The sequence below is a fragment of the Arachis ipaensis genome, chromosome B3, assembly GCF_059453495.1.
Source record: "Arachis ipaensis isolate K30076 ecotype BB chromosome B3, ASM5945349v1, whole genome shotgun sequence".
Classification (NCBI taxonomy): domain Eukaryota; kingdom Viridiplantae; phylum Streptophyta; class Magnoliopsida; order Fabales; family Fabaceae; genus Arachis; species Arachis ipaensis.
The window spans coordinates 81,781,220-81,803,886 of record NC_142438.1 but is presented as its reverse complement, the minus strand read 5'-3'; the positions used below and the strand labels follow the sequence as shown (position 1 = coordinate 81,803,886).

At 40.0% G+C, this 22,667-nt stretch overlaps 1 non-coding gene across 1 annotated transcript; it reads left to right on the top strand.

Moving 5' to 3' along the window:
• The first annotated feature begins 5,685 nt into the window (after positions 1-5,685).
• Positions 5,686-5,789, top strand: LOC148571328 (small nucleolar RNA R71). The gene has a single exon (XR_015880274.1). It is a non-coding gene; the product is annotated as a small nucleolar RNA R71 (small nucleolar RNA).
• The last annotated feature ends 16,878 nt before the right edge of the window (positions 5,790-22,667 follow it).

Sequence of the window (22,667 nt, the reverse complement as noted above, 5' to 3'; positions counted from 1 at the left end):
TTCTCAATTTTTTTTTTTTGCTTTTTGGTTGCCCTTTTTCAGTGGCTTTTTCTTCTTCTTTTTCTTTCTTTTTCATGGCCAAAGACATGTATTCATTAAGATCCATAGACAGTATTCAAACTTCTACACAAAAAATGATAATTATACACTCAATTTCCAGTGATCTGACTAAACAATCAAGCATGCATACCACCACTTAATTCTACTTGATTTGTCACTAATTAAGCCAAGTTACTTTTGTTCAAACTTTTCTTTTATTTTTGGAAACAGAACAAGCATGGCAAGCATTTGTTTAAGAAGGTGAAGTTATATCCAAACATCTAGGCATTCACTTTATTCAAAGCAATAAACAGACAAACATACTAAAAACTTCACATTCCAGAAAGATTCAACAATTACAGTTTAAACCAGGACAAGCATGCTTTTGTTTGCCTTTTAAAGAATGGTCAAGGAACACCACCACCTTGTGAAATTTCTTGTTTTCTCTTTGTTGCTTCATGTTCTTTCTCAGATCCTTGTTTCCTTTCCTGCAAAGAGTGATGAAGTTGCTTGCTTCTCAAGCACTTGAGTGGTTAGTTCAACTATGTATGGGCAAGTATCTGAGTCTTAAGTTGGTGTGTGAACACCAAACTTAGTCTCCTACTTACTCCTCTGCTCTTTGAGTCCTTGAATTCTCCTTGGAATGAAGTTGCTGCTAAGGATTTTAAGCATTTCTGTGATTGCTTAGAATGGTTGTTCCTTTCATATAATTCAAAGGTTGTTGTGTTCAGTTGATCTTTATGGTGGAACACCAAACTTAGAGTCACACATTCCCCTTTGAATTATTGATCCATGAATTCATTGTTTGGTGTGAAACACCAAACTTAATTCTTTGCAATGCACAGAAACTACTTCACCCTTTTTATTGAAACAAATAAAAGAAACAGCAAAGGAGTATTACCTCAGGTTGGGTTGCCTCCCAACAAGTGCTTCTTTAACGTCACTAGCTTGACGGTTGTCTTCCTCAGTTGAGGTGATATTTAACCTTGTCCTTCTCCTCCACATCTCCCAAGTAATGTTTGAGTCTTTGACCATTCACAGTGAAGGTTCGTTGTGACTTTTCTTCCATGATTTCTACTTGTCCATATTGGGAGACCTTGGTGACAAGGAATGGTCCAGACCACCTTGATTTTAGCTTCCCTGGAAATAGCTTCAGCCTAGAATTGTAGAGCAATACTTTTTGTCCTTCTTCAAATTTCCTTGGGGCTATGTTGCTGTCATGCTTCTTCTTTGCTCTTTCTTTGTAAATTTTGGCATTCTCATAAGCTTTAGCTCTGAATTCTTCCAACTCTTGAATTTGCAACATCCTTCTTTCTCCAGCAGCTTTGCTGTCCAAGTTCAAGATTTTTAAGGCCCAGAATGCCTTGTGCTCCAACTCCAGTGGCAAATGGCAAGCTTTTCCATATACTAGTTGGTAAGGAGACATTCCAATTGGTGTTTTGAAAGCTGTCCTATATGCCCAAAGAGCATCATCTAGCTTAATCGACCAGTCCTTCCTTGAAGTTCCCACAGTCTTTTCCAGGATTCTTTTGAGTTCTCTATTAGATATTTCGGCTTGCCCACTTGTCTGTGGATGGTATGGTGTGGCTACCTTGTGTTTGACTCCATATTTTAGAAGCAATGCCTCTAATGGTTTGTTGCAGAAGTGGCTTCCTCCATCACTGATGATTGCTCTTGGAACCCCAAAACGGCAAAAAATGTGTTTTCTGAGGAAGTTCATGACTACCTTATTATCATTGGTTGGAGTTGCTATTGCTTCAACCCATTTGGAGACATAGTCTACCGCCACAAGAATGTAATTATTTGAGTATGAGGTGGGAAAGGGTCCCATGAAATCTATCCCCCATACATCAAATAATTCAAGTTCCAGAATGAATTGTTGTGGCATTTCATTTCTTCTTGGCAGGTTCCCCGCTTTCTGGCATTCATGGCAGTGCTTCACTAGTTCCTTTGCATCATTGAAGATAGTGGGCCAATAAAAACCGCACTGCAACACCTTAGCTGCTGTTCTTTCTCCTGCGAAATGTCCTCCATAAGTGGAGCCATGGCAGTCCCATAAGACTTCCCTTCCTTCTTCCTCTGATATGCATCTTCTGAGTATGCCATCCGAACATTTTTTGAACAAGTATGGTTCGTCCCAGATGAAGTATTTGGCATCATTTACCAATTTCTTCCTTTGATGCTTGTTAAATTCCAACGGCAAACTCCCAGTGGCCTTGAAGTTTGCTATGTCTGCAAACCAGGGTGCTTTGTGAATTACCATGAGTTGTTCATCAGGAAAACACTCATTTATATGTGTGCTTTGTGCGCTTCCTTCTTCACATGGTATCCTTGATAAATGGTCTGCTACCTTGTTCTCTACACCCTTCTTGTCTTTGATTTCTATGTCAAATTCCTGCAACAAAAGAACCCATCTAATAAGTCTTGGTTTGGATTCTTGTTTAGCAAGTAAGTATTTTAAAGCTGAATGATCAGTGAAGACAATGACTTTAGATCCAATGAGATAGGATCTAAATTTGTCAAATGCAAAGACTATTGCCAAGAGTTCTTTTTCAATGGTTGTGTAATTCCTTTGGTTATCATTCAAGACTTTACTGGCATAGTAAATCACATGTACTAAATTGTCTCTCCTTTGTCCTAACACTACCCCAATAGCAAGGTTTGATGCATCACACATCAGTTCAAAAGGTAAGTTCCAATCAGGTGGGGTAATGATAGGTGCAGAGGAAAGTTTTTGCTTCAAAAGTTCATAGGCTAGCATGCAATTTTTATCAAATACAAAGGGTGTATCAGAGACAAGCAAGTTACTCAAAGGTTTGGCTATTTTAGAAAAGTCTCTAATAAACCTTCTGTAAAAGCCAGCATGTCCCAAAAAACTCCTAACTGCCTTGACATTACTCGGTGGAGGTAGTTTTTCAATGAGTTCCACCTTAGCTCTGTCCACCTCAATGCCTCTATTAGAGATTTTGTGGCCAAGGACTATTCCTTCTGTGACCATGAAATGACACTTTTCCCAGTTTAATACTAGGTTGGTCTCTTGGCATCTCTTAAGCACCAAGGCAAGGTGGTGTAGGCAGCTAGGAAAAGAATCTCTAAACACAGAAAAATCATCCATGAAAACCTCAATAAATTTTTCAATCATGTCCGAAAAGATGGACAGCATGCATCTTTGGAAAGTGGCAGGTGCATTGCACAATCCAAAGGGCATGCGTCTATAAGCAAAAACTCCATATGGACAAATAAATGATGTTTTCTCTTGATCTCTAGGATCAACTACTATCTGATTATAGCCTGAGTATCCATCCAGAAAGCAATAGTAAGCATGTCCTGCAAGCCTTTCAAGCATCTGATCCATGAATGGGAGTGGGAAATGATCTTTTCTGGTGGCTTCATTGAGCTTCCTGTAGTCTATGCACATCCTCCACCCAGTGACAGTTCTTGTGGGTATGAGTTCGTTCCTCTCATTTGGCACCACAGTTATGCCACCTTTCTTGGGAACTACATGGATAGGACTAACCCATGGGCTATCAGAAATGGGGTAGATTACCCCTGCCTGCCATAACTTCATGACCTCCTTTTGTACCACTTCTTTCATGACGGGATTCAATCTTCTCTAAGCTTGAATGGAGGGTCTAGCATCCTCTTCTAACAAGATTTTATGCATGCATATGGATGAACTTATCCCCTTCAAATCGGCTAGGGTCCATCCAATGGCATCTTGATGAGTTTGTAGCACCTTGATCAATTCTTCTTCCTGTTCTTGGCTCAGGGCAGAGCTAATGATAACAGGATGGCTCTCATCACTACCCAAGTATGCATACTTGAGATTAGGTGGCAATGCTTTGAGCTCAGGTTTTGGTGCTTCCTTCTCTTCTTTCACTCTCTGGCATGCTTAGCATGGTTGTTTCAGCAGCCTTGATGTCACTAACTTCAATATCCTTGGTGAACTCCTCCTCTGCCACTTCCTTTGTTGTTTCCTCAAAGGCTTCTTGCACTGCAATGTCCATTACATCCACCCTCATGCATTCCTTTAGTGATTCTGATGGATAGCTCATTGCCTTGAATACGTTAAACACCAATTGCTCATCATGCAGTCTAAGAGTGAGTTCACCCTTTTGGACATCTATGATGGCTCCAGCAGTAGCCAGGAAGGGTCTTCCCAGGATTATCGAAGCTTTGGCTTCTTCCTCCATATCTAACACCACAAAATCGGCAGGAAATATGAAATCTCCCACTTTCACCAACAAGTCCTCAACTATCCCATGAGGGAATTTAAAAGTTCGATCTGCCAATTGGAGGGCCATTCTTGTTGGTTTGGTTTCCTCAATCTTCATTCTTCTCATCATTGTTAGAGACATCAAATTGATACTGGCCCCTAAGTCACACAAGGCCTTCTCCACCATGACTTCTCCTATGATGCAGGGGATTTGGAAACTGCCTGGATCCTTCAATTTCTGAGGCAATTTATGTTGAATGATGGCACTGCATTCTTCAGTTAACAACACAGTTTCCTCATTTCTCCAGCTTCTCTTCTTGGTCATTAATTCCTTTAAGAATTTTGCATAGAGTGGCATTTGCTCTATTGCCTCAGCAAACGGAATGTTGATTTGAAGCTTCTTGAAAATTTCCAAGAATCTGGAGAATTGGCCATCCTTTTCACTTTTCATCAAACGTTGGGGATATGGTGCTTTAGGTGTATAAGGCTTCAGGACCTCCTTTTCTTTTTCTTTTGTTGCAGACGGTGTAAAAGATTGTCCTTGTTCCTTGTCTCTCACATTTTCCTTTGCTTCATCCTCTGTGGTTTCCTTTGAGATCTCCTTTAGATTCTTTCCACTTCTGAGGGTTATGGCCTTACATTCTTCCCTTGCAATAGTCTTGGCAGCATGAGAAACGCTTGGCCCAGGGGTTTGCTTAGACAAATACACAATTTGATTTTCTAGCTTCTGGATGGCAGCTTCTTGGTTTTGCAGGTTAGAATTTACTTCTTCCTTAAAGGCTTTCAATTCGGTTATGTCTTGACTCATGGTTGCAAGCATTCCTTCTATCCTGTTTAATTGATCTTGAAATTGTTGGTTCGGATTAGGTTGGGTAGGTTGATTATTTTGGCCATGATATGATGGTTGGGAGTAAGTGTTTTGTGTGGCTTGGTATGATCTTTGGTTGGAGTTTTGGTATGTGGACTTGTTATGTTGGTTTTGCTGGTTTCCCCACCCAAAGTTTGGGTGGTTTTTCCAGCCTGGGTTGTAAGTGTTGGAATGTGGATCATATGGTTGCCTTTGTTGATTTCCTACATAATTGGCCTCTTCCCAATCACCTCCTTCAGTGCTTACTTCCTCTTGATCTTGTGTGTGTATTGCAGCCACTTGCTTTGTTTCTAATTTCCTGGTGAGCTCTGCTAGTTGCTTGGCAAACACCTTGTTTTGGGCTAAAATTGTATCAACATGGTTCAGCTCCATGACTCCCTTAGTGTTGTGTCTCTCTGAAGCATAGTAGTACTCATTCTCAGCCACTGTCTCAATCACTTCAATGGCTTCTTCCACAGTCTTTTTCCTGTTCAATGAACCTCCTGATGAATGGTCTACAGCCTTCCTTGATTCATAAGAAAGTCCATCATAGAAAATATGCAATTGCACCCAGTCATGGAACATGTCTGGTGGGCATTTCCTTGTCAAATCCTTGAATCTCTCCCATGCCTCGTAGAGAGTTTCACCATCTTGTTGTCTAAACGTCTGAACCTCAGATCGAAGCCTATTGACCTTTTGTGGGGGGTAAAAATGTGCCAGAAACTTGCTTTCCACCTCATCCCAGGTTGTTAGGCTCCCCCTTGGGAATGATTCCAGCCACTTAGCTGCCTTGTCCCTAAGTGAAAATGGGAACAAGAGCAGTTTATAGGTATCTTCCTGGACTCCATTGGACTTCACAGTGTCGCAAATTCTCAGGAATTTTGTGAGATGTTGGTTTGGATCTTCATTAGCACTCCCACCAAATGAACAATGATCCTCCACAAGTGATATTAGCTGTGGTTTGAGTTCAAAATTGTTGGCCTGAATGGGTGGTTTCTGAATGCTGCTACCACAATTCCCAGAGGTTGGGTTTATGTATGAACCAAGAACCCTCCTCTCAGGAATGGCATTGTTTCCATCAGCCCTCTCATGGTTGTGAACTTCTCTATCCATGTTGAGATCTAAAGCTTCCTCAAAATTGTCCTCAGATTCTCCTTCAGATTCCTCTTCTCTCAGTACTCTCTTCCCTCTTGCTTCCCTTCTAAGTCTATGAAGGGTCCTCTCTGGTTCGGTATATGGAGGAGTTGATGTCTCTCCTCTCCTACCTGTCATACAAGAACACAGCACAGGCACCAAACAAGTGAAATACTCTTGGTTAATGGAAGAGTATGGTTAGAGCAGTTGAGGAATTAATTCAAATAGTTAGTGAGTCAGTGAGTTAGTTGCTTGAATTTAAAGGCATAAAGAAAGAAAGCATGTAACAGAGTGCAGAAATTAAAATTCAACAAGTAACTTGAACTGAATTAACAAAGCAAGAAAAATGCTCAATCTAGTAACTTCCAATTTGAGAATTGTCAATCGAAAACCAATCCCCGGCAACGGCGCCATAAACTTGATGTGCATAAACTTGATATGCTACGATTTAGGAAATTGCACGATCGGCAAAATTCCTTCCGGCAAGTGCACCGGTTATCGTCAAGTAAAAAATCACAAAAGAGTGAGGTCGAATCCCACAAGGATTGGTTGAGTGAGCAATTCGGATTAGAAGTATGTTCTAGTTGAGCAGAATCAAGATTTAGATGAGAATTGCGGAATGTAAAATTTGCATGAATTAAAGAGCGAGAAGCTAAATTGCTGAAATTAAAAGGGATGGGGGTGATTGCATGAATTTAATTGCAGAATGTAAAGAGAAAGTGGTAAATCAGAAATGGGGAGTTCATTGGGTATTAGGAGATATTGAGATCTCCGAATCAAAACAACTTTTATCCCTTCCTCAACCAATGCATTCATTGAATTTTGCTTGGCAATCTTATATGATTGGATCCCAATCCCTTGGCTCACCAATTCTCTCTAAAAACAAACAAATTCCCAATCCCTTGGTTTAAATGTTCATAAGAAGAGATGATGCTCGATCACTGATTATACCACACAGTTTCATGAACCACAATTTGGTAGGATTACATGTCACAATATCCATCCAAACCCCAATCCAATTCACTGTGAGAAAGCTTCTCTAGCATGAATCCTCCATTCCTTTCCCAAGGTTCCGAAGGATTCCAATTATGGGTAGTTTCTTTCCCAAGACAACTACCCAATGGAATTAGATCGAGAAGCTTTCTAACAAAATTCAAGAGAAAAGATTGAAGAAGAAGATAAAACTATTATTGATTCATTGAATTACAATAGAGCTCCCTAACCCAATGAAAGGGGTTTAGTGAGTCATAGCTCTGAATTCAATTACAAAACTAAAAGAAAATGATCCAAAGTTCTCTCTATAAAAAAAGTGTCAACTAACTTAAATTCTATCCTATTTATACACTTTCTAAATTGAGCTTCTGTTGTATTTCTTGGGCTTTGAGGCCTTTCCCTGATTTCCTTTTGCTTTGGGTTTATGGTCCATAATCCTGATGAGGCTGTGATCCAATTCTGTAACATTCATTGAGCAAACTTAGTGATAAACAAGTAATGACACAAGACTCAACAAATTGAAGCTCCAGACTCATCAATTCTTCAGGCCCAATCCCATAAACCATGATATTCAATTGGGTTTCATACCATAATAAGTTTAAGTTAATGTTTGTGCTCAAATGCTAACTTAAACTTCAATATATTTGGCCCAGAAACCCTTTCGAAAAGTGGCGTTTAAGTTGAAGTTTAAGTTTCAGTTTTAAGGTTAAACTGAAACTTAAACGTGGAAATGGAAGAAAGCAACCCAGGAGTGTGAAATGTCGAACACGTTTAAGCTTCAGTTTAAGGTTAAACTGAAGCTTAAACGTGGAAATGAAGAAAGCAACCCTGGAGGAGCAATTGGGTCGAACACGTTTAAGCTTCAGTTTAAGGTTAAACTGAAGCTTAAACGTGGAATTGAGAAAGCAACCATGGAGGAGAGAAATAGTCGAACACGTTTAAGCTCCAGTTTAAGGTTAAACTGGAGCTTAAACGTGGAAATGCTCTTGGTGCCTTTCTTACTTCTGGCGTTTAACCTCCAGTTTAAGGTTAAACTGGAGGTTAAACGTGGAAATGCTTCTTTGGTGAGAATTTGTGTCGAACACGTTTAAGCTCCAGTTTAAGGTTAAACTGGAGCTTAAACGTGGAAATGCTCCCTTGGTGAAATTCTCATTCTGGCGTTTAACTTCCAGTTTAAGGTTAAACTGGAGGTTAAACGCCAGTTCCAGCATTTCCTAGCCTTCATGATTCTGGCGTTTAAGCTCCAGTTTAGGCTTAAACTGGAACTTAAACGCCATTTCCAGCATTATATGGCTTGGTAGTTTAAGTTCCAGTTTAAGCTTAAACTGGAACTTAAACTCCACATGTGATATTCAAGCTTCCTTTATTGATTTTGTTGCTTCCTTGCCTAGCCTCTTCTTCCCTGAAATCATCCAAACAATTGCATCAAAGTCTTGCAAAATTTCATGAGAAATCTTCCATTCATAGCATTCAAGTAATATAACTAAAAACTCATGGAATTTGCATCAAAATCATACTGTTTGGATGGTTCATTGCTTTGTTATTCATTTAACCATTCTTGGTTACTTTAAGCTCAAGAAAATGCATAAAACAACTAAAACTAACAGAAAAATGCTAGTGAAACTAGCCTAAGATGCCTTGGCATCATGGAGCCTAGCCGATATTGTGGGGATTGACCCTCGCAAGTGCATGCATCGTATATTTCTCCAAGAGGGAGCTAGGCCGGTTAGGCAACCGCAAAGAAGGCTCAACCCAACTATCCTCGATGTGGTAAAGAAAGAGGTCACGAGATTACTTGATGCGGGTATCATATACCCAATTTCTGACAGTGAGTGGGTGAGCCCAGTCCAGGTTGTTCCTAAGAAATCGGGCATCACTGCGGTAAAAAAGGATGATAGTGAAGTGGTCACCAAGAGAGTACAAAATGCATGGCATGTGTGCATTGATTATAGAAGATTGAACGCCGCTACAAGGAAGGACCACTACCCTTTACCCTTTATCGATCAGATGTTGGACCGTTTGGCGGGTAAATCCGATTATTGCTTTCTTGATGGATTCACTGGTTACTTCCAGATTCACATTGCTCCTGAAGATCAGGAAAATACCACATTCACCTGCCCTTTTGGCACCTTTGCCTATAAAAGGATACCATTTGGACTATGTAATGCACCTGCTACTTTTCAGCGGTGTATGACGAGTGTCTTTTCTGATCTAATGGAGAATTATCTGGAAGTCTTTATGGGCGACTTCAGTGTTTATGTAACTTCATTTGATTGTTGCTTGGAAAACTTGGCCAAGGTTTTAGCTAGATGTGTTAACACCAACCTTGTCTTAAATTTTGAAAAATGTCACTTTATGGTAAGACAAGGTATAGTGTTAGGACATGTAATATCTCATGAAGGCATTTTTGTAGACCCGGCCAAGGTCGATGTTATCACCACTTTACCTCACCCCTCATCTGTGAGGGAGGTCCGCTCGTTTTTAGGACATGCAGGTTTCTATAGGCGCTTTATTAAAGATTTCAGCAAGATTGCCTTGCCATTGTCGCGCCTACTCCAAAAAGATGTGGACTTTGAGTTTGACATTGAATGTGTGAAAGCTTTTGAAGAGCTAAGGAGAGCTCTTACCACAACACCGATTGTGCGAGGCCCCAACTGGACGTTGCCATTTGAGATAATGTGCGATGCGTCAAACCATGCTATAGGTGCCGCGCTTGCACAGCGCGATGGTAAACTCCCTTATGTCATTGCTTACTCTTCTAAAACACTGGATGCAGCACAATCCAACAATACCACTACTGAAAAGGAACTCCTAGCTATTGTTCATGCTTTAGATAAATTCAGATCTTATTTGCCAGGATCAAAGATAGTGGTATACACGAATCATGCAGCTTTTAAGTACTTATTGACAAAGAATGAGTCAAAGCCTAGACTCAAACGTTGGATCTTGCTTTTGCAAGAATTCGACATTGAGATTAGGGACCGGAGTGGATCTCAAAACTTGGTTGCGGATCATTTAAGCCGCATTGAAATTTAAAATTTGATCCGTTTCCGATCAATGACTCATTCCCATTAGATAGTTTGCATGCTGTGTCGGATAGCTTTCCTTGGTTTGCCCCAATGGCGAACTACTTGGTTGCAAAACTCTTCCCTCCTAACTTTTCTAAACACCAAAGGGATAAGTTGAGGAGTGATTCCAAATACTATATTTGGGATGACCCTCACTTGTGGAAGAGGGAAGTGGACCAAATAATTCGAAGATATGTCCCGGAGTCTGAAATCCAACCCATTCTTGAGGCTTGCCATTCATCCGAATGTGGTGGCCACTTTGGCCCACAAAGGACCGCTAAAAAGGTGTTGGATTGTGGATTCTGGTGGCCAACCTTATTCAAGGATGCTAACCGGTTCTGTGTGTCTTGCCATCAGTGTCAGAAGTCGGGAAGCACATCGCAAAGGGATGAGATACCTCAGCAACCTATGTAATCTGTGAGATATTTGATGTATGGGGCATTGACTCTATGGGACCGTTTTCCAACTCCAGTGGGTATCTGTATATCCTGTTAGCGGTTGACTACGTGCCAAAGTGGGTAGAAGTAATACCTACCTGCCTTGACGATGCCAATACCGTCATTTCTTTTATTAGGAATAACATTGAATGCCGTTATGGGTCGCCACGAGCAATCGTGAGCGACCAAGGATCCCACTTTTGTAACAGGAAAGTAGAGGCACTGCTCAAGCGCTATGGAGTATTGCATAAGGTTGCTACTGCTTATCATCTGTAAACCAATAGACAAGCAAAAGTGTCCAATCGGGAGATTAAGAGAATCTTGGAGAAAGTGGTCAATCTACAAAGAAAGGATTGGAGCCTCCGATTAGGAGATGCACTATGGGCGTATAGAACGGCCTACAAGACTCCATTAGGGATGAGTCCCTTCCGGATCGTCTATGGTAAGGCATGCCACCTTTTGGTGGAGATTGAGAACAAAGCCTATTGGGTGGTAAAGCAGTGCAACATGGATTTGACCCAAGCAGGAGTAGTCAGAAAATTACAGCTAGAGGAGCTCGAGTGCCTGAGGAACGAGGCGTATGAGAATTCCCGGATTTATAAGGAAAAGACCAAAGCATTCCATGACCATCACATTCGAAAGAAGGATTTCCAAGAAGGTGATGAGGTTCTCCTCTACAACTCGAGGCTTCGATTCATGCCTGGCAAGCTCCGCTCTAGATGGGAAGGACCTTTCAAGGTGAAGGAGATAAAGCCCTATGGAGTGGTGGAGTTGTTTGATCCTAAAAGTAAAGCAACTTTTTGTGAATGGACATAGAGTAAAGAAGTACCATGGTTACAAGCTCCCAAAAGAGCTAGAGGTGTTCCTATTAGAGGATGCACCTAGAGAAGGAGAAGCTTGAGCGACTGACCGTCCAACTTAAGGACGTAAAAGAAAAGTACTTGGTGGGAAGCACCCCACCGTGGTAAGATCTTCCTTGTGTATACCATCTTGCTTTTGGTTCTAGATTTTTTTTGCATATTTTGTGACTTCTTGATGTTGTTGATTGCATAGGAATGCTAGTTTGTTGATCTTGTTAGGTAACTAAGATATTTAGATAGATTTTATCATTTTGGTATGGATGAATTGTTGAAGTAGAGAGAATGATATATTTTGAATAATGCATGAATTTGTGAAGTGTTCTCTTTCCTACTAGCCTAAGTACCTACCAAAATGTGTTAGAATAGCTCTTTCTATGTTGTATGTAAAAAAAAAGGAAATAGAAAAATGGGCATCCGCGCGCAAGCGCACTGTGTGCGCGCGCGCGCCGGTGGTGGATTTCTAACTCCTGGGCCAAAAACCCGAGAGTCATGCCCACTTTGTGCCCATTTCATGCTAGGCATCCACGCGTCAGCGTACTTTCCGCGCGCGCTCCCTTGCATATTTAGCCATCGACGCACAAGCGCACTGTGCGCGCGTGTGCCGATGGTGTTACATAAACTCTCTGGTACAAAAACTAGAGAGTTATGCCACACTTGTGCCCAGCCTGTGCCCATACCGACGCGTCCGCGCACTGCGCGCGCCCGTGCCGATTGCTAATTGACTCAAGCGCTCGTCTGCGCACTGTGCGCGTCCGCACGCTTGCGCTACATGCCAACTCTGGTATGAATTCTCGAGAGTTAGGCATACTTTGTGCCAACTCCATGCCACAGGCACAACTGACCTCACGCGTGCAGGCTAATGATGCGCACGCGTCCCTCGCTCTACCTTCACCGATGTGCCAGCGATACTGTGCGCGCTCGCGTCAGTTGCGTGAATCAGTTTTAAAGCTGCGCGCCCTGCTTCTCTCCCTCTCCCACCTCCTTTCTTATTTCTTTCTCCTTCTTTCCCCATCACCTTTCTTCTCTTCTTCTTCTTCCATAATCCACTACCACCGTCTCTGGCCACTCACCGGCGATAACCACCTCTTCTGGTGGTGCTACATCTCTTCTATTTCTTTCTCATCTTCACAAAAGAAAATTCAACCTTGTTCTTTTACACTTCTCAAGGTTCTACTTCCTCTATATCTCATTTATTACTTTTTTGCATTATTTCTTCTTCTAGTTAGATTCTTCTTGTTGATTTACTTATTCCCTCTTGTAGTTGCTTGATTATCTACACATGTTTTTGTTTGTTTACTTTCCCTTTTTCTTGTTTTTTCCATGGATGTTGAATCTGAGCTCAATTTGCTTTAATAAATCTTTTGTCATTTTTCCTTATCTTTGTCAATACGTGATGCTTATGTGATGATTGATATTTTATTTTGGGCTTCAAATTGGTGAGTATCTCATAATTGCTCTTTGCTTGATAACTGCACACCAAGTGTTTGAGGAATTGCACGAATGCAATTTTGGTTCATTTTCATCATGCACTTTCAATTTGGTGCTTCCTCCTCACTCACTTGTTGTCTTCTATATGCATTGAGTCTACTTTGCTTGCTAATTAGATACTCATTAAATATGACTTGCTCTCTGTTATGAATGCTTGAGCTCATACTTCTCATGCCATATTGCATGCCTTACTTACTCTTGCATTCCATGCCAAGTGTTGTGACCCATGCCTCTATAAATGTTTTGTTGAGAAAATTCTTGTGGGCACTATCTTTCACTTGCATGTCTTTGTTAAGATGATTCTTTAGGTTTAATGTTTCCCTCTTTCCCTTCCTTTTTCAGGATGGCCACCAAGAAAGGTAAGGAAAAAGCATCCAGGAAACCGGCCACAAAAGGGCACCCCAAAGGTCAAGCTCTAAGGCGCACTCTTCATTAGGAGCCAAACCCCTATCCAAGAAGGTGAAGACACCCGCTCCTATTGATGAAAAAGGGAAGAGAAAACCGGAAAAAGATTCTGCAAGGTTCTCCAACCGCTTTTGTGAACTTATGTTCCCCTCCAGAGCTGTGAGGAACTATCATCTTGAGCATCTACTCGCTCCGCTGGACAAAGTTGCTCCTTATATTATACCCCACATTGAACGGCAAGGATGGGAGTTTCTTTTGAGAAAACCAAGGGAGATCAACCTCTCTTGGGTGGAAGAATTCTACACTAACTACCATCTTTCCTCTTTTCAATCGGTATACATGCGCCGGAAGCAAGTCTCGGTTTTAGAAGAGGCTATTCAGTAAGTGCTTAATGTCCTATCGGTACCAAGTGACATGGATGGCTACCAAGAAGTCTTACGTCAGCGAGAAAAGTTTGGATTTGATTGGGACTCGATCCTCCGAGTCGTTGCTGAGCCAGAGACATTTTGGACCCAAGGTCGACTCCGGATGTGGCCCAAGTACATTGACACACGTTCACTCACTGTAGAAGCTAGAGCTTGGGCCTAGATCCTATCTCACTGTGTGCTACCTAGTACCCACAAGTCTTCCTTCAGGGCGGATCTCGCCTTGCTTGTTTGGTGTGTTCTCACGGAGAGACCGGTGAACATTCCGCTTCTTGTCAAGCAAGCAATGAGTCAAGTCCACGCCCGAGGTAATTTGCCATTTCCAGCATTGGTATCTGACTTAGTTGCTGCTATGGGTGTTCCTTGGGAAGCCACGGACATGAAGATTATAGTTTCGGCTAAGGGCGACGTGGTCCCAAGCGGAAAGTACTTACATCTTCCCATGAACAACCCAAGCCTTGAGATGGCCCCTCCACTCGTTTTTGCCTCCACCTCATCATCACCACCACTAAGATCCATAAATTAAAGGATAGAAGATCTACACCGGAAGATTGATAGATATGAGCTGCGCAACCAACGCCGATACACTTATATCAAGAAGCTTCTACGTTGTGTTACCCCTAGCATGGAGGAACCTAAAATATTCACATCCACCTCAAACCCAAGTGATGGGAGCTCTGATGAAGGGGATAGTGAAGGTTCCGGTCCCGACCGCCCTTTGCGTTTTGTTCGTAGCACGGAGGACCGTGCTAAATTCTAAGTGTGGGGAGGTCGTTCGACCGATCTCCATGGGTAACAATCTCTTCCTTTCAATACCCATGGATTTATCTTTTGCTTAGTAGTTAGTACATTGCATGCGTAGTTAGTCTTGCTTGTAAATATTCCTTGCATGATAGTTAGTTTCTGTAGAGTTGCTTGGTCAAAATAATAACTTCTTCCCCAAGAAACTGTGATCCTAGGGTATCCTACCCAATTTTTTGGAAAATTTTTTTTTGATGAACTTGCTTTAAGAATGTATTTTGGAACATAGAGATTGAGCTAAGAACACAAGCATGTAAGTTTTGAGCCTATTGTATGGTTACATCTTCTAACCATTAATTCCATTCTTGTGTGCATTATTCTCTCTCTATGATTGCAATCCTTGCTTTGTTTGATTCTATATGTCCATTACCTGTGTATGAATGCATTTACATGATTGAGGCCGTCATTTCAATAGTCACTTCTCCCAAATGGCCTTAACCCTTTTATCTACCATTGCTAACCAATTTTGAGCCCATGATAAACCCCTTTTGCTTCTTGAATAGAGCACATCAACAACCCTAAGTGAAAAACCATGAATGTCCCTAAATTTGGATCCTTGATTAGCTTAGGTAAGTTAGGATGTGTATCATTCAGTTGGGAGGGTATACTTGGGAACTTGGGTAGATATAGAGGTGTATTGTAATTGTAATTGGAAATTCTAGGACTTGGGAACATACTCATGTGTTGAATGATTGAACCATATGCATTGAAACTTTTGTACATGAAACCCCAAGAAAAAAGGGGACCAAAAAAAATTTTTTTTATATGTATATATATGAGAATGTAAGAAAAAAATAGAGAAATAGAAGAGACAAAAATAGAAAAAGAGAGAAAGCAATGAAAGGGGACAAAGATGCCCCAAGACAAAGTAATAAAAACAATGCATATGGGATATGAATTGAAAAGAATGCATGAGTATGCAAAAAGTGAAACTCAAGGGTAGCTAGGTAATGTATTATAGTTGTATAGGTTGTTCTATGTGTCTAGTAGGATTCTAGATTAATCAAGGACTCAAATTTTAAGCTCACTTGATCATATGCATCCTTACCTTCATCCTAGCCCCGTTACAACCTATGAATAAGACCTCATGATACTTGTAAGTATACATTAAGTAATTGTTGACTGTTAAATGAAAGACAAATCTTGGAAAGCATGATTAGGAGAGGATTGAGTGACAAACCCTATACACTTGAGCGAATAGAGCGGATACACTTCCGGTGAGGGTTCGATGCTCAACTCTTTGTTCCCAGCTTTCACAAGCGTTCATTTAGCAAGTTATATGCACTTCATAGTGATGTTCAATTTGGTAGGATTCATGAACCACATATCATTTTTACCCTATATGCTCATATGTGTTTTTGGAGGATAGATTTACCATTGACCAAGTAGATAGATAATTTTACATTAGTTGCATGCATTCACTTAGGTAGTTTGCATTTAATAAACCCTTTCTCACCATGATCCTTGGTCTTTTTATTTTAAGCATGAGGACATGCTTGGTTTAAGTATGGAGAGATTTGATAAACCCTAATTTTGTGGTTTATATTGTGTAGAGTTTGGGAGGTTTTGTCAATATTTTTTGCACTTATTCACAAGAAATGCATGGTTTTGTGTTCTCTTCCAAATATTGCTCCATGATGAAAAACATGCTTATTTTGCTTTAAAATTGCTATATTTTGATCCTCTTTTATTGCCATTCGATGCCGTGATGTATTTGTTGAGTGATTTCAGGATTAATAGGGTAAGAATGGCCTAGAAGAGACAAAGAAAGCATGCACAAGAGGAAGGAACATGAAGATTTGGATTTTGGGAACTTCAGCACCGGCGCGCACGCGCACTTCACGCGCACGCGTGGATGAAGATAGCTGAAAGCGGTGCGCAAGGATGGACACATCCGCGCGGGTCAGAGAAATTCCACCGACGCGCATGCGCACATGGCATGCACGCGTGGATCACAAAAGCAATCGACGCACACGCACACATGACACGCACACATGGCGCGCACGCATGGTGCGCACGTGTGGAAAGTTGCACGTGACCTCATTAAAAGAAATCGTGCCTGGCGATTTCTGAGGCTCATGAGCCCAATTTCAAGCTGTTTCTGCATGGAAAAGACCCAAGGATGCAAGAGGGAAAGGGGGGGGGATCATTCATTTGACACTAAGACACAAATTTAGCTAGTTTTTGGTTCTTTGTTCTTCTAGAGAGAGAAACCCTTGTTCCTCTCTAGATCTAGTTTTAATTTGATCTTCCCTTGTTGAATTCTGAATTGGATCTTGTTAATTACTAGTTTTGATTGTTTAATTTGAATTCCTTAGCATAATTTTACTTAGATCTTGTGTTAGTTTTATGAATTCTTGTCAAGTATCACTTTATACCCATTGCATGAATGTTGTGAATCTTGACTTGTTGATGTTACATTGATGATTTCTATGATTAATTGTGTTATTTGAGTGATTGTATGTTGATAATTGTTAGTGGGTACTTGTTAATTTCAATTTAATTGCACTTTGAACATGTCTTTTATTAATGCTTACCATGTGTTTGATGAATTGTTTACCTTGATTATGGTGTAGTTCTTTTCACTCTTGGCCTAGGCTAAGGGAATTGGGTAAACTTGAGTCATTAGGTCTAATGGATTTGATGATTTGGGAACCCTTAGTGGTCAATTTGATAGCCATTGACACTAGCCTACTACTAGGTTAATTAGTAGTGAGGTTAGACCTTATGGGTTGATGTTGACCAAACCATTTAACGTACTTCAAGTGTAGAAGTAGACTTAATGAGTTTGGTTCCCCATAATTGTCAAGATATGGTTATTAGACAAGGATATTGACCCCAATTCCCAGGTCTAGCCAAGAGTTGCTTTTATTATCCATATGTGAAAACCCAAATTCTAATTGTCTTGTCTTAGTTTTAGTTATTGTTTAGTTTTTAGAGTAGAATTACATTGAATGTTATCTCATTAGTTTGGAATAGATCATGTCTTGCTTAGTTATTTGAATTAGTTTCTTGCAAATTAAGATTACTTGTTTGTTAAGATTTCTCGTTTAATTTCTTTCTCATGACTCACAACCCCGGATTTCTAACGAATGTTGAAGCACATGTTTGCCCATTCCTTGTGAGACGTCCCGAGGTTTGAATACTTCGGTTATTTTTATTGGGGTTGAACTTGTGACAACCAATTCCCTTTCAAAATTTGATAGTCGAGGATTGTTGTTGGTAGGGCTATACTTGCAACGCAACTTTATTGAGAAATTCTTTACCGACGCAACCCCCGAGTCGCATCAATCATCACTTGAGTGTACCTTCAATTTATTTATGCAAAATTATCCAATCTCACCTCCCAATTTTTCATATGAAAACTCTTCATCACTTGACCATGCCTCAACACAAAATCCTTTGCAAAACTCACAATCCACACAAACTTTCCTGAACTAAAGATTCTCAAAACTTGAGTCCATTCTTGAAAGATATGAAGAAGAGATGAAGAAATCTTGGACAGAATATTAAACCTCTTTCAAAAACATGGAAGTGCTTTTAAACCAGATGTTGAGTGCAAAGGAGGAATTAGAAAAGCAAGTAAAAGAGGCTCTGATAACAAGTGAAACCCCAATGAAGAAGAAAATGGTGGAGGTATTTGAACCTATGACTTTATATCCACAGAGGCTAATTGAGGTGAAAGAGGAACATGAAAACTCACTCCCAAAAGACTCAATGGAACATCATGTAGAAGAAGGGGTGGAAGTCAATCAAGGAAGTCCACACTCAATTGAAGTAGAGAGATGTATAGAAGATGGGTTTATTGAACCACCAATCCAAGAAGCTTTTGATAAAGAGGACACTCCAACCATCACACAACACTCAAGTCTTGATATCCAAGAAGTGAAGGCAACCAACAAGAGCATCAAAAAGAGGATTGTGACCAAGCTACAATTGAATATATCAAGGAAGAAGAAGAGGTCAACCACAAGCAATCCAACCCCTGAGCCAGCAAGCAAGTTCAATCAATCAAATAAAAAAAGAAAGCTTATTAGGAAGAGGCCAAGACAGGGGATACTAACTTGCTCTTCTTTCCCCCTGAGGTCATTCCTCTTATCAAACTGGAAGAAGAGGAAGAAAGTCATGAACAGCATGTCAAGCTAGTGACATTAAAGAAGCGCTTGTTGGGAGGCAACTGATAAACCCCATTTTTAGGGTTTATCTTGTGCTTAATTTGAAGGATTTTATGACCTTTTGCCTACATTTATTCAATGAAATAGCATGGGTTCATGATTGTCTCCTAAATTGTGCTTAAGTGTGAAAACATGCTTTTTAGGCCTTTTATGTGTCAATTTTGATTCACCTTTGATTCCACTAGATTCCTTGATATGTTTGTTAGTGATTTTAGATTGAAAAGGCTAGGAATGGATCAAAGGAATGGAGAGAAAAGCATGCAAAATGGAGAAATCATGGAAAAGCAAGGATTTGGGATGAAATCAACGACGTACACGCGCAGCAGACGCGCACACGTGAAATGATGAGGTCGCATGGCGACGCGTACGCATACATGACGCGTACACGTGGATCGTAATTTACCAAGCGACGCATACGCGTGACGTGCACGTACGCGTCGATGTTCGCACATGACCCACTTAAAGTGAATCCGCTGGGGGTGATTTCTGGGCTTCCCAGGCCCAAATCTAACTCATCTATGATGCTATTTAACCCATGGAATGAAGGGGAATCACAAGTATAGTCATCATTAGTTTAGTTTTAGTTTAAGTTTTGGAGGAAAAGTTAGTTTTAGAGAGAGAAGCTCTCACTTCTCTCTAGAATTAGGATTAGGTTAGATCTAGATTAGAACCTCTTAGATCTAGGTTAATTTCATGCTTTTATTTACTTTTCCCTTTGTAATTCTTCTGCTACCTTTCCTCTCTCTAGTTTAGCATTTAATTAATGTAATTCTCTACTTTTATGTTGATGCACTTTTGTTTCTTCTATTTCTCTTTTGATGCAATTTATGATTCATTTGTTGTGTAATTCCTTGCAATTGAGTAGTGTAGATTTACTTTCCTTTTATGCCTTCTAAGTGTTTGATGAAATGCTTGGTTGGATTTTAGTATAGATTTTGTTCCTCTTGGCCTAGGTAGAGTAATTAGTGACTCTTGAGTTATCTAATTCCTTTGTTGATTGATAATTAGAAGTTGCTAATTGACTTGAATGCCACTAAAGCTAGTCTTTCATTATGATTAGGCTAGGACTTGTGGAATCAAGTTAATCCATCCACTTGACTTTCCTCCATAGTTAGAGATTAACTAAGTGGGAGCAAGGGACAATTCTCATCACAATTGAGGAGGATAACTAGGATAGGACTTCCAATTCTCATACCTTGCCAAGAGCTTTGTTAGTTGTTAGTTTATTTTCATTGCCATTTACTTTTCTTGTCTCTTATTCCAAAAACCCCAAAACATACCTCATAACCAATAACAAGGACACTTTATCGCAATTCTTAGGAAGAACGACCCGAGGTTCTAATACTTCGGTTATCTTTATAGGGGTTTGTTACTTGTGACAACCAAATGTTTGTATGAAAGGATTATTTGTTGGTTTAGAAACTATACTTGCAACGAGAATTTATTGTGAATTCTAAATGCACAAAAATCCATTCATCAGCAACCCAACCAGAGGTAATTCTCTTTTCCTTTACTGTTTTAATAAGAAAGTTAAGTAGATTTATCTGTATTGTAAGGAGCTAAGTTTGGTGTTGCATACCAAAGTAATTCAAGGGTGAATGTTGGATGCTAAGTTTGGTGTTCCACCAAAGATTTCATTAAAAACACATTTCAACCCTCAGCATGACTAGTTATCAGCTCCAAACAATTAGAGAAACTACTTAACAATGGTTTAGTTTCTAGTTCATAGTTTGTTTTCTAGTTCATAGTTTGTTTTCTAGTTTATAGTTTGTTTTCTTAATAAAAGCACATGAAGTTTTCTGCATGTATACAATACGCTGCATAAGGCAAGGAACTAAGTTTGGTGTTCACACACCAATCTAAGTTCAGAAGCCTACAAACATACATGCATACTAACCATTTCGCAAGTGCTTGGGGAACAAGCAACTTCCAATAACTTTGCAGGAAGTCAATTAATCTCTTGGAGGGTAAGATGCACCATCATCCAAGGAGACAAAGAAGGATACAAAAGCTATGGATGATGATGGCAAGGAGGAAAGCTAGAAGACACTACCAAGAAGGTTGTATTGTTACTTAATCCCTGCTACTGTGAAAAGTCTAAATTGGAAGTATAATTGTACCCCTGATGAGTAGTATCATTTTAGTTATAATTCATTTACATTCTGTTTGCCTGTCTCTTTATTGTCATTTTGGGCTGCTAGTCTAAGTGTTTATGCCATGCCATCTTGCTTAAGTCGTATGCTTTGTTCTCCATGCTTGAATAAAAGAAAATGTTGTGAAATAGAGAAAGAGTAAAGGTCTATTTTGATGAGAGACAGAATAAAGTTATGTGGTGGTATGTGCTGGTTGATTAGTTGATTTATAAATAAGGCTAGAATTGGCATGACTTTGAGATATGAACTTGAGTTACATTCTATGAGACTTAACAAATGAAAGAGGTCCATAATAAAAGAAAGAAAATGCAAGAGAAAGAAACAAAAAGAAATAAACAAGGCTGGGCACCAATGGCTTGAGATTTGGATATATGCTTGTGGTGCTCTTGTACAAAGATAAGCTTGGATAACTAGGTTCTAAGGGGTGCTTCATCACCTGGCAACTTGGGTTAACTAACCCAGGATTGCCAACTGAAAGTCTACCATCAAGAGCTACTTTGAGACGCATTTAGTGACCCAAAGAGGTGATGGGCATCATTTTCCAAAGAACAAAACAAGCTAAATGCCTGTGATGTGTTTGTGCTAAGGAGAGGCTTGAGCAAGTAAGTCCTTTGGGGTTTCTCAACACCTAGCATCTTGAACTAACTGGGGCGGGGATGCTGGCTGAAAGCTTACTCTAAAGAGCTGCCTTAACACATAGCATTAAGCTTCAACTAAACAATAAATCTAAATCAAAAGAAAGAGAGCAAGAAAAACTAAGGACCAAGCAATAACAAGTCTCATTTTTTTGTGTAATTCAAGTAAGGATCCAAAGGACTGTTGATACTTCAGTCACAGAGAAAAATTACTAAGATGTCATGCATGAAAACCCCATTAACCAGAATTGAATGTCTTCCAATAAGGGCTATTATCTCTCTCTGTTTTCATTCATTCTCCCTATGTTTTACTGCTTGCTTGGGGACAAGCAAGATTTAAGTTTGGTGTTGTGATGACAAGTCATTTTAAGCTAGTTTCACAAGCCTTTTATATTAGTTTTTAATAGGTTTCATGCATTTTTTAGGCAATAAGTAAGTATTTGGATGAGAATTTCATGTATATCTTAAATCAATCAAACATGGTTAAATATGTGCATTTTCATGAGATTTATGCAAGATTTACTTGATTATTATGAATGATGCAAAATCTTGTGATTTGGCAAGGCTTTGATGCATGTGTTTGGTTGATGATAGGTGAAGAGAAGCAAAGGAATGGCAAGGAAGAAGCAGAGAAGGTAACGTTTGAGCCAAAGTTGGACCTCAAACGCTACCTGATGCGCATAAACTTGTTATGCTACGATTTAGGAAATTGCACGATCGGCAAAATTCCTTCCGGCAAGTGCACCGGTTATCGTCAAGTAAAAACTCACAATAGAGTGAGGTCGAATCCCACAAGGATTGGTTGAGTGAGCAATTCGGATTAGAAGTATGTTCTAGTTGAGCGGAATCAAGATTTAGATGAGAATTGCGGAATGTAAAATTGCATGAATTAAAGAGCGAGAAGCTAAATTGCTGAAATTAAAAGGGATGGGGGTGATTGCATGAATTTAATTGCAGAATGTAAAGAGAAAGTGGTAAATCAGAAATGGGG